The 15,869-nt window shown below is 50.1% G+C and overlaps 1 protein-coding gene across 1 annotated transcript in view; it reads right to left on the minus strand.

The window, feature by feature from the left end:
- LOC132822207 (sodium- and chloride-dependent creatine transporter 1-like) overlaps positions 1–15,869 on the minus strand; it is a 196,265-nt gene that overhangs the window by 152,943 nt on the left and 27,453 nt on the right. The window lies entirely within an intron of this gene.

Genomic DNA, 15,869 nt, shown 5'->3' on the forward strand with positions numbered 1-15,869 from the left:
TCCTTTTCCCCAATTAAATATCTTCCCTCGGTAAGACCATAAGACATAGGAGTGGAAGTAAGGCCATTCGGCCCATCGAGTCCACTCCGCCATTCAATCATGGCTGATGGGCATTTCAACTCCACTTACCAGCGTTTTCCCCGTAGTCCTTAATTCCTCGAGACAACAAGAATCTATCAATCTCTGCCTTGAAGACATTTAGCGTCCCAGCCTCCACTGCACTCTGTGGCAATGAATTCCACAGGCCCACCACCCTCTGGCTGAAGAAATGTCTCCACATTTCTGTTCTGAATTGACCCCCTCTAATTCTAAGGCTGTGTCCACGGGTCCTAGTCTCCTCGCCTAATCGAAACAATTTCCTAGCGTCCACCCTTTCCAAGCCATGTATTATCTTGTACGTCTCTATTAAGTCTCCCCTTAATCTTCTAAACTCTAATGAATATAATCCCAGGATCCTCAGCCGTTCCTCGTGTTCGGTAACTGCACCTTTCCCTCTCCATGGCTACAGTAAATGTGAGGCAGTTGTGATCACTGTCACCAAAGTGTTCTCCCACCTGTCCTGGCTCATTGCCGAGCACCAAATCCAAAATGGCCTCTCCCCTCGTCGGTCTGTTTACATACTGAGTAAGGAAACCGTCCTGAACACACTTGACAAAAACGGCTCCATCCAAACCGTCTGCACTGAGGAGGTCGCAGTCGATATTGGGAAAGTTGAAATCACCCATAGCAACAACCCTGCTACTTTTACATTTCTCCAGAATCTGCACACCTCTGAGATCTTCAATCTCCCTACTGTTATTAGATGGTCTGTAGAAAACCCCCAATGAGGTGGTTGTTCCCTTGCTGTTCCTAACCCCCACCCATACTGACACTGGACAAACCTTCCTCAACAACCTTCATTTCTGTAGCTGTGATGCACTCTCTGATTAGCAATGCTACACCCCCTACTCTTTTTCCACCCTCCCTGTTCTTTTTAAACATTCTAAACCCTGGAACATCTAGCAACCATTCCTGCCCCTGTGAAACCTACATCACTGTTATGGCCACAACATCGTAGCCCCAAGTACTGATCCATGCTATAAGTTCATCACTCTCATTTCGGACATTCCTTGCATTAAAGCAGCCACACTTTAATCAATCCCTATGTTTCGTCGTAATAGAAATCTTCCTGATAGATTCGACATATCCTGTTGGAGGATCTCTGCATTCTCATCACAGTTCTCCCCAACAATGAGACAGGAATACCCATGGGCACTCCTGTAACCTGAAGAAACTGACAAGTTAACGCAGAGAACCCAGGGACCTGGCTTGTCTTTGAAGTGGGGGTGGGGAGAGTGTTTGGAAACTCTGAATGAACTAGGAATTAAAATCTTGGTGAGAATATGGACCAGGCTGAAGAAGGAAATGGTGGAGAGTTTAATATAGAATTTATATGTGAATGAATCAGACATTTCTTTCAGAGAATAAGAGTTTGGGCTTCCAACTTTAATAAATGTGAAACATGATAATGAGGTGAGTGTAACATCAGGAGGAGGGTGTAACTGGGTGATCTGGTCACAAGCCACCCCCCACCCTCCCAAACCTGGAGTTTTACCCTCCTCATGTCTGGCTCTGTCATACAATCACTGACAGACCCCAATCTATTGGGGTGGTGTGTAGAAGGTACCTTCACTCACTGGGGAATGGAGAGGGGAAAGATTAGAAATTAATGGGCCTTTTTCAAATTGGCAGGCAGTAATTAGTGGGGTGCCACAGGGATTGGTGCTGGAACACCAGCTATTCACGATATTTATTAATGATTTGGACGAGGGAACAAAATGTAACATCTCAAAGTTTGCAGATGATACCAGGTTGTGTTGGATAGGGGGCCGTGTCGCTGGTGTGTCAGAACCCAGAGACCAGAAACCCATGCTGGACCCAGAACTCTGCGGCAGTGGGAGATTCCCAGGGGAACAGCAGGATTGCTTCAGGGAATGTCCTCCAAGCCTCACTGAAGGGGTCACACATCCCCCCCCTCCCCCACCCCGAGTAATGGGAGAGCCGGGCTCTGACCGACCGGAATAGAGAAAGCAGCGAGTGCGTTGAGGAACTGTCTCGGGCCCTTGGATTGGGGAAGGTCAGGGCTCCACTATCTGCTCTGATCACTGCACAACATTGGACATTATCAGCTGTCTCTGAACCTCATCAAACTATCCCCTCCCTCAATACTGAGGGACTGACTGAGGAACAGGAGGAGGAGTGCGCGAGATGGGTCATTTGGCAACTCCCTACCTCATGATGTGGAGGTGCCAGTGTTAGACTGGGGTGGGACAAGGTCAGAAGTCACGCAACACCAGGTTAGAGTCCAACAGGTTTATTCACAAGCTTTCAGAGTGACGCTATTGGACCATAACCTGATGTCATGTGATTTCTGACCTTGCAATAAAAGCAAAATCCTGCAGATGCTGGAAATCTGAAATCAAACCTGAAATTGCTGGAGAAGCTCAGCAGGTCTGGCAGCATTAGTGGAGAGAAAGCGGAGTTAATGTTTCGAGTCTGATTTGACTTTTCTTCAGCATTGTTCAAATGATCAGATTGGCGAATGTTACTGTGTTTTTCTCTCTCTGTCTCCACACTCTGCTGAACCTGCTGAGCTTCTCTGGGTCTTTCTGTGGTGGTTTAATTCCGATCTCCAGTCTCTGAGATTCTGTTTTATCCTCCAATTCTCTGCTGGCTCTCAATCGACATTCAACTCAATCCCATGGGAATCATTCCAGGATCACAGATAAAGACTACAATCTGACTAATTGCAATAGCCTGCTCTGTTGCCATGGTTATTGAATACTAATGCACATTCTCAAACACAACCTCTGAAGGGTTAACAGCTTTAAATCCCAGTCTGAGCGTGGAACATTTTAATTCTTTTTAAATCCCTCCTTTCATCTGATTTTTAATTTACAGAAATCTACAAGTAATCAGCTCAGAGATTCAACCTGGAGTTTTAATCCAGCCAAGTCACTCAGCTGGGAAGCTGAACCGTTGGTGATAGCGATGGAGCAGGCTTTAGTCCAGGAACCCCTAGGCAGGGCCACATACGGTCCTCCTTTCAATCCCTTCAAGTTCAGACACCCAGCAATAATATCAATAAAACCAGGCTGGACTCAAACTGAGCAAACAGACCAGCTCAGTTAGACTCATCTTCCACCCCACCGCCCATCAGATATCAGAATGTAGAGGGTGCTTTACTCTGTATCTGACCCCGTGCTGTCCCTGTCCTGGGAGTGTTTGATGGGGACAGTGTAGAGGGTGCTTTACTTTGTATCTGACCCTGTGCTGTCCCTGTCCTGGGAGTGTATGATGAGGACAGTTAATAATATTTTTGTATATTTTTGATGTATCTTTATCAATAAAACTACTTAGACTTCCCTCAAACAGTAAATGAAGTGAATGACTGGAGACAACTCTGTCTAACGTGCTCGAGTTCACTTGGAGAGCGAGAACATGGACAGTGGGGCAGATGGAGAGAGAGAGCGAGAAATAGAGAGTGACAAAGAGAGTGAAAGACTGAGAGAGAGAGGGGGGGAAGAGAGAGAGAGAGAGACAGAGAAAGAGAGATAGACAGAGAGAGAGAGAAAGACAGAGAGATACAGAGACAGAGAAAGCGAGAGAGAGACAGAGAGAGACATAGACAGAGAGGGGGGAGAGAGAGAGGGGGGAGCGAGACAGAGAGAGAGTGAAAGACAGAGAGAGAGATAGAACATAGAGAGTGTGAAAGACAGAGAAAGGGGGGGGGGGAGCGAGACAGAGAGAGTGAAAGACAGAGAGAGAGATAGACAGAGAGAGTGTGAAAGACGGGGGGGGGAGAGAGAGAGAGAGAGGGAGGGAGAGACAGAGAGGAGAGACAAAGAGAGGGGGGAGAGAGAGAGAGGGGGGGAGAGAGAGAGAGAGACAGAGAGCGAGAGAGAAAGAAAAAGAGAGAGAGAAAAAGACAGAAAGAGAGAGAGAGGGGGAGAGAGAGACACAGAGAGACAGACAGAGAGAGAGCGAGAGAGCGCGCGACAGACTGTCAGATGGGGCAGAGAGAAACAGAGAGAAGTAGGGGGTCGCTTTAATGAACTTGTTCCGAGATGGTAGTCCACACCTCTGGAGTAGGTGGGACTTGAACACAGCCCTCCCAGTGCAGAGGTGGGGACATTATCACGGTTATGTCGGTATTGATTCACTGGGTAACAGGGAGTAAATGTGAGCCTGCAATCAGGTGGCACTGGACAATACCTGCTCAGTCACAGGAGGCCCCTCCCCGCTCTCCCCTGAGTACGCACTGTGTCCTCACTGTTAACCTGTTCAGCCCCTCTGCAGTGCACACAGCTTTGCCCAGACCCTGGCTGTGGGTTACTCCGGGGTGGGCAAGGTGCGTACTGAGGTCCGGTAGGTACGGGGTGCTGAGGGACACAGTCTCCAGCTGATACCAGGAGCCTGTCAGGAGACTTTATAAAGCTCTGGTTAGGCCCCATTTGGAGTACTGTGTCCAGTTTTGGTCCCCACACCTCAGGAAGGACATACTGGCACTGGAACGTGTCCAGCGGAGATTCACACGGATGATCCCTGGAATGGTAGGTCTAACATACGAGGAATGGCTGAGGATCCTGGGATTATATTCATTGGAGTTTAGAAGATTAAGGGGAGATTTAATAGAAACTTACAAGATAATACATGGCTTGGAAAGGGTGGACGCTAGGAAATTGTTTCCATTAGGCGAGGAGATTAGGACCCGTGGACACAGCCTTAGAATTAGAGGGGGTCAATTCAGAACAGAAATGTGGAGACATATCTTCAGCCAGAGAGTGGTGGGCCTGTGGAATTCATTGCCACAGAGTGCAGTGGAGGCCGGGACGCTAAATGTCTTCAAGGCAGAGATTGATAGATTCTTGTTGTCTCGAGGAATTAAGGGCTACGGGGAGAACGCTGGTAAGTGGAGTTGAAATGCCCATCAGCCATGATGGAATGGTGGAGTGGACTCGATGGGCCGAATGGCCTTACTTCCACTCCTATGCCTTATGGTCTTATTCACCCGAATGTTTGATCAGGTTCACCTCCAGCTGAGTAAAGCAGCCTGCCCGAGACACTGGCTGCATCAACACAGAGCGGGAGAAGGAGGCAGCTCCGATCAGGAGGGCCATTCAGCCCCTCCAGCCTGCTCCACCACTCAATACCATCGTGATCAGACTGTCCCACAATTCCCATCCAGCCCCTAATAACCTTTCACCCCAATTTCTTTTTATCAAAAATCTAATGGACTGAGAGAGAGAATGACAGTGAGTGTGAACAGGCGTGAACAAGTATGTGAGAGTTAAACTGCGTGAGTGATTGTGAAAGTGTGAGTAAATGTAAACACAGCCAGTTTTGAAATTTGTAACTCAGGTTGAGGTTTTGGATGTAGGTTTGCTCACTGAGCTGGAAGGTTCATTTTCAGACATTTCGTCACCCTAAGCGGTAACATCTTCAGTGGGCCTCAGGAGAAGCACTGCTGATAATTCCTGCTTTCTATTTATATGTTTGGGTTGTGATGTCATTTCCTGTGCTGATGTTATTTCCTGTGGTGAAGTCACTTCCTGTCCCTTTTCTCAGGGGGGTGGTAGATGGGGTTGAACTCGATGTGTTTGTTGATAGAGTTCCAGTTGGAATGCCATTAGGAAATGTGTGAGCAAGTGTGTAGATGAGTCCATGCGAGTGAGTGTGTGCGGGCACACATGGGGGAGTGAGAGTGACTAAGTGTGAGTGAGTCAGTGTGTGATGTATAAGAGTGACTGAGAGAGTGTGATTGCGAGAGTATAAATGAGTGAGTGTGAGTGTAAGTACGAGAGTGTCAGTGTCAGTATGGGAATTCCACAGGCTCACAACCCTTTCTCTTGTTCTCAGTGTTAAATGGGAGTCCGTGCTGTGGGCGCCTGCTCCTTGATTCCTCCTCAAGTGGGAACTCAGCTCCCAACCTGCTCTGGTAAAGTCCTCTCAGGATTCTCTTGATTTCAATTAGATCATCTCACCTTCTTCTCAACTCCCATGGGAATCAGAACAACCTGTTCAAACTCTCCTCAGGTCTTTCAGATGAATTGTAAATACCTGGGTTCTAGCCTTGTGGTACTGCACTCATTACAGTTTACAGATTAGTCCCGATTCTCTGTCTCCTGATAGTTGGCTAACCTTCTACCCATGCTGAAATATTCATCAACAATACCAGCACAAGTATTAATGTGGTCTCACAGCATCAGAGCGCCGTGGAAAATGCCTTTTGGAAATTTCAATAACTTTCATCTCTTGTTTCCCATTTACTCCAGCTTCCTGTTTCATCTTCAAAATAAATTGTCAAACATCGATTTTCCTTTCAGTAAACCGTGTTGATTTTACCCAGTTGTAGCAGGAATTTTCAGAAAATCGTATGCAATCCCTGGGACAACTTCTTCCTAATGACCCATCAGACTAACCACTCTGGAATTTTCTGCTTTCTGCCTCACTCCTTTCATGAACAGGATTGTTACATTTGAAATTCCACAAACCCTGGGATATTTAGCGAATTTTGGAAGATTATAGCCATATCCTTCATCATTTCAGTGCTATGGGATGAGGCATTGCATTGGCAGTGGGAGAGCGCTTCAATGCGGTTAGCTTTCCTGGACGCGGGTAAATATTAGTGAGGGGCACAGGCAATATCTCTCAGCTTGTCTTCAAATGAAAGGGAGAGTCACTTTAGAATCTCATTGAAAACCAGGTGCGCCTGGCTTTCTGCTTCAGGGTGAAGTGCGTGATTGTGTTGAGCTCTCTGTAATCGGACTCTGCAATAGCCCATGACAACAACAGGCTTCGCTCCAGCCCATTGTCAGGCAGCCAATCGCTCTCCCCACAGCTGCTGCCTGACTTCACTTCAGTCACAACACCTGATCCCAGCTAATCTCCCTCGCTTAGGGGGGGGGGGGGTGTGTGTGTGTGTGTGTGTGTGTGTGTGTGTGTGTGTATGTGTGTGTGTATGTGTATATGTGTGTGTGTATGTGTATATGTGTGTGTGTGTATCTGTGTGTATGTGTGTGTCTCTCTCTCTGTCTTTCTCTGGGTGTGTCTCTCTCTCTCTCTCTCTCTGTCTCCACTGCCTTGTTTCCCTTCACCGTCTCCCCCCCTCACCATCCCATTCTCCCTCCCCACTTCCCCAGGATTTGTGGCCCAGCAGTAGATACAGGAACTGGGTGCTGTGTGCAACAATGCTGGGGGAGTGTGGGTGGGTGGGTGGGTGGGGGGGGGGGGCGTGATGCTGGGGGAGTGTGGCTGGGGGAGTGTGGCTGGGTGGGGGGGGGCGATGCTGGGGGAGTGTGGGTGGGAGGAGGTGTGGGGCGAGATTGGGGGAGTGTGGGTGGGGGTGATGCTGGGGGAGTGTGGGTGGAGGACAGATGCTAGGGGAGTGTGGGTGGGGGGGGTCGATGGTGGGGGTGTTTGGGGGGCATCGCTGCGGGGGGAGTGTTTGTGGGGGGCGATGGTGGGAGAGTGTGGGTGGGGGAGAGGATGCTGGGGGATTGTGGGTGGGGGAGTGATGCTGGAGGGTCGATGCTGGGGGAGTGATGCTGGGGGAGTCGATGCTGAGGGAGTGTGGGAGGGGGACCCAATGCTGGGAGGGGTCAATGCTGGGGGAGTGTGGTGGTGGGGCATTGCTGGGGGAGTATGGGTGGGGGGGCGATGTTGGGGGAGTGTGGGTGCAGGGGTTCAATGCTGGTGGGTTGGTGCTGGGGGAGTATGAGTGGGGGGTGATGCTGGGGGAGTGTGGGTGGTGGGTTCGATGCTGGGGGAGTGTGGGTGGGGGGTTCGATGCTGGGGGAGTGTGGGTGGGAGAGAGATGCTGGGGAGTGTGGTGGGGGGGCAATGCTGGGGGAATATGGGTGGGGGTCAATGCTGGGGGAGTGTGGGGGGGAAGATGCTAGTGGAGTGTGGATGGGAGTGCGATGCTGGGGGAGTGTGGGTGGGGAGAGGGACGTGGGTGATGCTGGGGGGGAACAGTGAAGTGTGTCAGGCCTGGGGTGTGGGTGAGCTGCAGCATGGTGCTGTCACTCTGAAACATCACCCAGAATCACTGTCCCTCTCCAAACAGAGCCACTGTTCACAAAACACCACCCACCCACCCACCCAGTGTCCCAAAACTGCTCAGCTCCCAGCCCTCCCGGTCCCCTCCCTCCCGGTTTGGAAAAGCAGCCCTTTGTACATGCTCCCACAGACAGCAGGGAGGGAAATAGACCAATCAAACTGCTTCAGTCATGTGTGTTATACAATAAAATATTCAGCAAGACATGGGTGAAAGTCCCTGCCCTTTCACAAAACACAACCACGGGATCATTTACATCAGCCTGAGAGCGCAGGCAGGAATACAACTCAGCACTCCCTCAGCACTGACCCTCCGACAGTGAGGCTCTCCCTCAGCGCTGACCCTCCGACAGTGCGGCGCTCCCTCAGCGCTGACCCTCCGACAGTGAGGCTCTCCCTCAGCGCTGACCCTCCGACAGTGCGGCGCTCCCTCAGCGCTGACCCTCCGACAGTGCGGCGCTCCCTCAGCGCTGACCCTCCGACAGTGCGGCGCTCCCTCAGCGCTGACCCTCCGACAGTGAGGCTCTCCCTCAGCGCTGACCCTCCGACAGTGAGGCTCTCCCTCAGCGCTGACCCTCCGACAGTGAGGCTCTCCCTCAGCGCTGACCCTCCGACAGTGCGGCGCTCCCTCAGCGCTGACCCTCCGACAGTGCGGCGCTCCCTCAGCGCTGACCCTCCGACAGTGCGGCGCTCCCTCAGCGCTGACCCTCCGACAGTGCGGCGCTCCCTCAGCAATGACCCTCCGACAGTGCGGCGCTCCCTCAGCAATGACCCTCCGACAGTGCGGCACTCCCTCAGCACTGACCCCCCCGACAGTGCGGCGCTCCCTCAGCACCGACCCTCCGACAGTGCGGCGCTCCCTCAGCACCGACCCTCCGACAGTGCGGCGCTCCCTCAGCACTGACCCTCCGACAGTGCGGCGCTCCCTCAGCACCGACCCTCCGACATTGTTCTCGGAGTTACAGTCTGGTTAAAGGGTTTGAGCCCATTGCCTGCAATTGAGCCGGTGACTTTCTGAGCAGAAGGGGAATGGAGTGCAGAGCTCAGGCTGATTTGTCCTGGGACTCTCCAGCAGAGAGTTTTGACAAAAATGGGGGTGAAATCCAGGGTGAGTGCAGGACCCTGAGCTAAAGGAGTCTCTTTGACAGAGTGGGTCAGGGTCTAGAACATGTCAGTGAACCTGCCCTGACCCCTGACCTCAGCATGGACACAAATCCACCTCCCACCTCCATCCATCGACCCCAAACGTCCAGCACCTTACTGACCATCCCTGCTGTCCCGAGACAGACAGTAACACCATCCACAGCAACGGGATCTGACAGCAAGCTGCTCACACACGAGCTGGGATTTTAAATTAAAGTTGAAAAGCCGTTTCCGGTGGGAATTCCTGGGAATGGTGCTGAGGGAGCTTCTGCTTGTGATTGTGGAGAGATTAAGGTCAGGGATAGGGGGGGCAGGATCGAGGGTACTCTGGGTGAGGATTAGAGGTCAGCTGACAGACTCTGAAGGAGATCGCCCGGTCACCATGAGCTCTCCTGCTTGTCTGAGACTGATCCCAGGCCCTTCCTGGAAGAGTTATTCCTCTCCCGAGTACGTACTCCCCTCTCACAGTCACCATGACAGTGACCACTCGGGCCTCCCCTCCCCCACACCTGTCTGTCAAACAGCATTGACCACAGGTTGGGACTGGACTGTCTAACCATCAGCAGCAAGACCGTGCTGAGGAGGCCTGCAACGTTGGGAATAAAGGGAAACCAGGAGAGTCATAAATTCAGCTCCGACACAGGGCTTCCATGAGAGAGAGAGAGAGAGAGAGAGAGAGAGTGTGTTTGATGGTGGGACAGCGTAGAGGTTGCTTTACTCTATATCTAACTCCTGTCCTGGGAGTGTTTGCTGGGGGACAGTGCAGAATCCCTACAGTGCGGGAACAGACCATTCGGCCCAACAAGTCCACACCGACCCTCCGAAAAGTAACCGGAGGGTTCTGTAGCTCTGTGCTACAGCGGGCGCACAGAGAGGGGAACCGGAAGGTAAGTGGAGACCAGTTTAAATGAACATTTTTCTTTTCGCAGTCTGTTTTTTTTTCCAACTAGGAGCGGGAACCCGGAAGTCGTCAACAGAGGCTTCTGGGAAGGCAAGACGTTTGAGAATGACGAGAACGAGGGTAGGTCCGATCAAGGACAGTAGTGGAAGATTGTGTATCGAGTCGGAAGAGATAGGAGAGGTCTTGAATGAGTACTTTTCTTCAGTGTTTACAAATGAGAGGGACCGTATTGTTGAAGAGGAGAGTGTGAAATGGACTGGTAAGCTAGAAGAGATACTTGTTAGGAAGGAAGATGTGTTGGGCATTTTGAAAAACTTGAGGATAGACAAGTCCCCCAGGCCTGACGGGATATATCCTAGGATTATGTGGGAAGCAAGAGAGGAAATTGCAGAACCGTTGGCAATGATCTTTTCATCTTCACTGTCAACGGGGGTGGTACCAGGGGACTGGAGAGTGGCGAATGTTGTGCCCCTGTTCAAAAAAGGGAATAGGGATAACCCCGGGAATTACAGGCCAGTTAGTCTTACTTCAGTGGTAGGCAAAGTAATGGAAAGGGTACGGAGGGATAGGATTTATGAGTATCTGGAAAGACGCTGCTTGATTAGGGACAGCCAGCACGGATTTGTGAGGGGTAGGTCTTGCCTTACAAGTCTTATTGAATTCTTTGAGGAGGTGACCAAGCATGTGGATGAGGGCAGAGCAGTGGATGTAGTGTACATGGATTTTAGTAAGGCATTTGATAAGGTTCCCCATGGTAGGCTTATGCGGAAAGTCAGGAGGCATGGGATAGTGGGAAACTTGGCCAGTTGGATAGAGAACTGGCTAACCGGTCGAAGTCAGAGAGTGGTGGTAGATGGTAAATATTCAGCCTGGAGCCCAGTTACAAGTGGAGTTCCGCAGGGATCAGTTCTGGGTCCTCTGCTGTTTGTAATTTTTATTAATGACTTGGTAGAGGGAGTCGAAGGGTGGGTCAGTAAATTTGCAGACGATATGAGTTGTGGATAGTGAGGAGGGCTGTTGTTGGCTGCAAAGGGACTTAGATATGATGCAGAGCTGGGCTGAGGATTGGCAGATGGAGTTCAGCCTGTCAAGTGTGAGGTTGTCCATTTTGGAAGGACAAATAAGAATGCGGAATACAGGGTTCTGAGTAAGGTGGAGGAGCAGAGGGATTTTGGGGTCTATGTTCATAGCTCTTTGGAAGTTGCCACTCAGGTGGATAGAGCTTGTAAGAAGGCCTATGGTGTATTAGCGTTCATTAGCAGAGGGATTGAATTCAAGAGCCGTGAGGTGATGTTGCAGCTTTACAGGACCTTGGTTAGGCCACATTTGGAGTACTGTGCGCAGTTCTGGTCACCTCATTTTAGGAAAGATGTGGAAGCTTTGGAGAGGGTGCAGAGAAGATTTACCCGGATGTTGCCTGGAATGGAGACTAGGTCGTACGAGGATAGGTTGAGAGTGCTAGGCCTTTTCTCATTGGAACAGCGAAGGATGAGGGGTGACTTGATAGAGGTTTATAAGATGATCAGGGGAATAGATAAAGTAGACAGTCTGAGACTTTTTCCCGGGTACAACAGAGTGTTACAAGGGGACATAAATTTAAGGTGAAGGGTGGAAGGTATAGGGGGGATGTCAGGGGTAGGTTCTTTACCCAGAGAGTGGTGGGGGCATGGAATGCGCTGCCTGTGGGAGTGGCAGAGTCAGAATCATTGGTGACCTTTAAGCGGCAATTGGATAGGTACATGGATAGGTGCTTAAGCTAGGACAAATGTTTGGCACAACATCGTGGGCCGAAGGGCCTGTTCTGTGCTGTATTGTTCTATGTTCTATGTAACCCACCCAGACCCGTTCCCCTACATTTACCCCTGACTAATGCACCTAACCTCCACATCCCTGAACACTATGGGTAATTTCCCATAGCCAATTCACCTGACCTGTACATCTTTGGACTGTGGGAGGAAACCGGAGCACCCGAAGAAACCCACGCAGACACGGGGAGAATGTGCAAACTCCACACAGACAGTCACCAGAAGCTGGAATCAAACCTGGGTCCCTGGTGCTGTGAGGCAGCAGTGCTAACCACTGAGCCACCGTGCTGCCTGTGTGGAGAGAGCTTTAACCCCATGCTATCCCTGTCTCTAACAGCTTTGCTGGGTGTTGGGGATGATGCTGGAGGAATGAGAGCGACCTGTTGTTATTGGCCTTAACCCCTGATGCACTGTGTCACACACCAACCTTTGAGCAATAAACACACTGCTGGTGTTGTTGGGAAAGGGAGGCAGGTTCTGCTATGATTCATTGTCACAGAGTTAGCTGGCTGGGAAGGATTAGCAACAGAGCTCAGTCCACGTCACAGCAATAACTGTCAGCATGGTTTCACTGGTCAGGGATTACACTGGTTTCAGGCAGCAGCAGGAAGACAGACGGGGCTCCCTTTGTCCCACCATCAGCACTGGAGCATCATTAGGACAGGCATCGCACCCTCTCGCTATCCCCCAATCCCCCTCTCTCTCCCTCCCTCAGTAAGACAATGACATATTTTGACCAAGTTTATTGTAATGACAGACTGTGCAGGTCTACAGGGAAAATGGAACTAGCGGGCACCTTCAGGGCCTACGCTGACAGAATCCTGTGCTATCTCCTGAGCTGGATCAGTGTAAGATCGTGTTTGAGAGAATCGATGTGTTGAAGCATTTCATGATCTCTAACCTTGCTGAAGGCACTATATAAATGCAAATTGTGCTATTTTTGTTTCCTGATGAAGGGCTTTTGCATGAAACGTCGTTTTTCCTGCTGCTCAGATGCTGCTGGGCCTGCCATGCTTTTCCAGCACCACACTCTCGATTCTAATCTCCAGCATTTGCAGTCCTCACTTTTGCCTATTTTTGGTGAAGTCCACATGAAAGATAAGAATGAGGAACGATAGCGCTGAGGTTAATGATGCTTCATGGATAGACCAGGCCCTGGCCTCCGAGCCGGTCACTCACCACTATTTCAACTCCTCTCACATAGAGTCTTAGAGATGTACAGCACAAAAACAGACCCTTCGGTCCAACCCGTCCATGCCGACCAGATATCCCAACCCAATCTAGTCCCACCTGCCAGCACCCGGCCCATATCCCTCCAAACCCTTCCTATTCATATACCCATCCAAATGCCTCTTAAATGTTGCAATTGTACCAGCCCCCACCACATCCTCTGGCAGCTCATTCCATACACGTACCACCCTCTGTGTGAAAAAGTTGCCCCTTAGGTCTCTTTTATATCTTTCCCTTCTCACCCTAAACCTATGCCCCTCTAGTTCTGTACTCCCCACCCCAGGGAAAAGACTTTGTCTATTTATCCTATCCGTGCCCCTCATGATTTTATAAACCTCTATAAGGTCACCCCTCAGCCTCCGACGCTCCAGGGAAAACAGCCCCAGTCTGTTCAACCTCTCCCTGTAGCTCAAATCCTCCAACCCTGGCAACATCCTTGTCAATCTTTTCTGAACCCTTTCACATTTCACAACATCTTACATTTCTCCTCGATTTCTCTCTTGACCCATCTGGGGTCACTTTGCCTTAGTGCCCACTGTCCCAGTCTCTGCTGACATCCTGCCCAGGGCGCAGTCTCCCACACTGTAGGACCAGCCTCAAAAAAGGGATTGTGCATAAATTCACCAGAGTAGGTGAAGCCAGCCTCCAAAGGTGAGGTATACTGGGGGTAAGACAGTGAGCTGTTAGAGGGGCTTCAGATGATTAAAACAATTGCAGTAGACAGGAAAAAAAAAGGCTTTCCCTCTCCAGACTGAGTCCAGATCATTCCAAACTTAGAATTCCAGAAAAGGCCAGGCCGACATGCCAGCAGGAATTAGAACACTGTTATGGAACTGTACAAAGAAGACAGACCCTCCCCAGGAGCAGGGGACTCACAGGTTTGTGTCAGTCAGGGTCAGGGCAGTAATTATTTCTGCTGATTGATTTACTAACTTTCCAAAATTGATGAGGTTGAGGACCACAAGTTTCTGCTGTAACTCCAGCAGAATGTCAGGGATTCCCTCTGACAAATGATGCTGTTTGTAGAGATTAGTAATATTGCTGACTGCACAATCCACAAGGTGTTTTAGTGTCACATTGGAAAGATCAGAGAATGTTTGATCTGAGTATTGTATAGTAAGGTCATTGACTGAACAATATGTGATTGAACTAGCCCAGTTCAGAGTCACCTTGAGAACTTGGCAACCAAACAGTCAGAAAACAACTGTTTCAGCATAGATTAGTAGTTAATAGTTTAAACTTGCGATAAACAGAGAGATGTAAATAGGAGGACACACACACACACACACCTGACAGCAGTAAACTGGAGATAACACAGAACAAATACACAGATTAATGTAATACACTACCAGCCAATCACCTCACCCACCTGTAGTGAATGCCAATGAATTCCTAGAATTCCTACAATGTGGAAACAGGCCATTTGGCCCAAGTCCACACCCATTCCCCTACCCTATTACTCTACATTTCCCCTGATTAATGCACCTGACCCGCACATCTTTGTGACTGTGGGAGGAAACCGGAGACCCGGAGGAAACCCACGCAGACACGGGGAGAATGTGCAAACTCCACACGGACAGACAGTCCCCCAAGGTGGGAATTGAACCCGGGTCCCTGGTGGTGTGAGGCAGCAGTGCTAACCACTGAGCCACCGTGCCATTGGAGAAAAATGACAGATTTCTCAGCCTCCCTCAGAGATGCTAGTCCACTGGACAGTGCCCATCTGCAATTCACAACAGATGAAACCAAGATATGAGATCCTCTCAGAGAATGTGGACATCACTGGCAAATCTGAGATTTGGTGGGCGGCACGGTGGCACAGTGGTTAGCACTGCTGCCTCACACCACCAGGGACCCGGGTTCAATTCCCGCCTCAGGCGACTGACTGTGTGGAGTTTGCACATTCTCCCCGTGTCTGCGTGGGTTTCCTCCGGGTGCTCCGGTTTCCTCCCACAGTCACAAAGATGTACAGGTTAGGTAAATTGGCCATGCTAAATTGCCCGTAGTGTTAGGTAAGGGGTAAATGTATGGGAATGGGTGGGCCACCGCTTCGGCGGGTCGGTGTGGACTTGTTGGGCCGAAGGGCCTGTTTCCACACTAAGTAATCTAATCTAATCTAAAAAAAACTGATCATTCTCTGAAATTGCCTGGGAACCAAATCAGAGTCACCACCTTAAGAGGCACATGTCAGGTGGACAGGGTAAGGATGGCAGATTTCCTTCTGTAATGAGAGTCAATGAACCAGATGGGTTTCATAACGCTCAATGATAACTTCAATCTCTCCATCAGTGATGGTGACCATGATATTTCAGTTTCCTTTTCTGGATTTCATTCAGGATGTGTATGTCACTGGGTATGCCGAGCTCTGACCTGCTCTTGTAGCCATTGTGTTCATTTGACAAGTCCCCCATTCGAGTTCCTGGTCAATGGTAACCCCCAGGATATTGATAATGGGGGACTCGGTAATGGTAACTCCACTGAATGCCAAAGGGCGGTGGTTAGATTGTCTCTCATTGGTGATGGTCATAGCCTGGCATTAGTGTGGCATGAATGTTATTTGCCACGTGTCAGCCCAAATCTGGAGATTGTCCAGATCTTGTTGAGTTTGAACACGGACTGCTTCAGTATCTGAGGAGTGGTGAATGGTGCTGAACATTATGCACTCATTGGTGACCGTCCCCATTTCTGACCTT

The sequence above is a fragment of the Hemiscyllium ocellatum genome, chromosome 14 (genome assembly GCF_020745735.1).
Source record: "Hemiscyllium ocellatum isolate sHemOce1 chromosome 14, sHemOce1.pat.X.cur, whole genome shotgun sequence".
Taxonomy (NCBI): Eukaryota; Metazoa; Chordata; class Chondrichthyes; order Orectolobiformes; family Hemiscylliidae; genus Hemiscyllium; species Hemiscyllium ocellatum.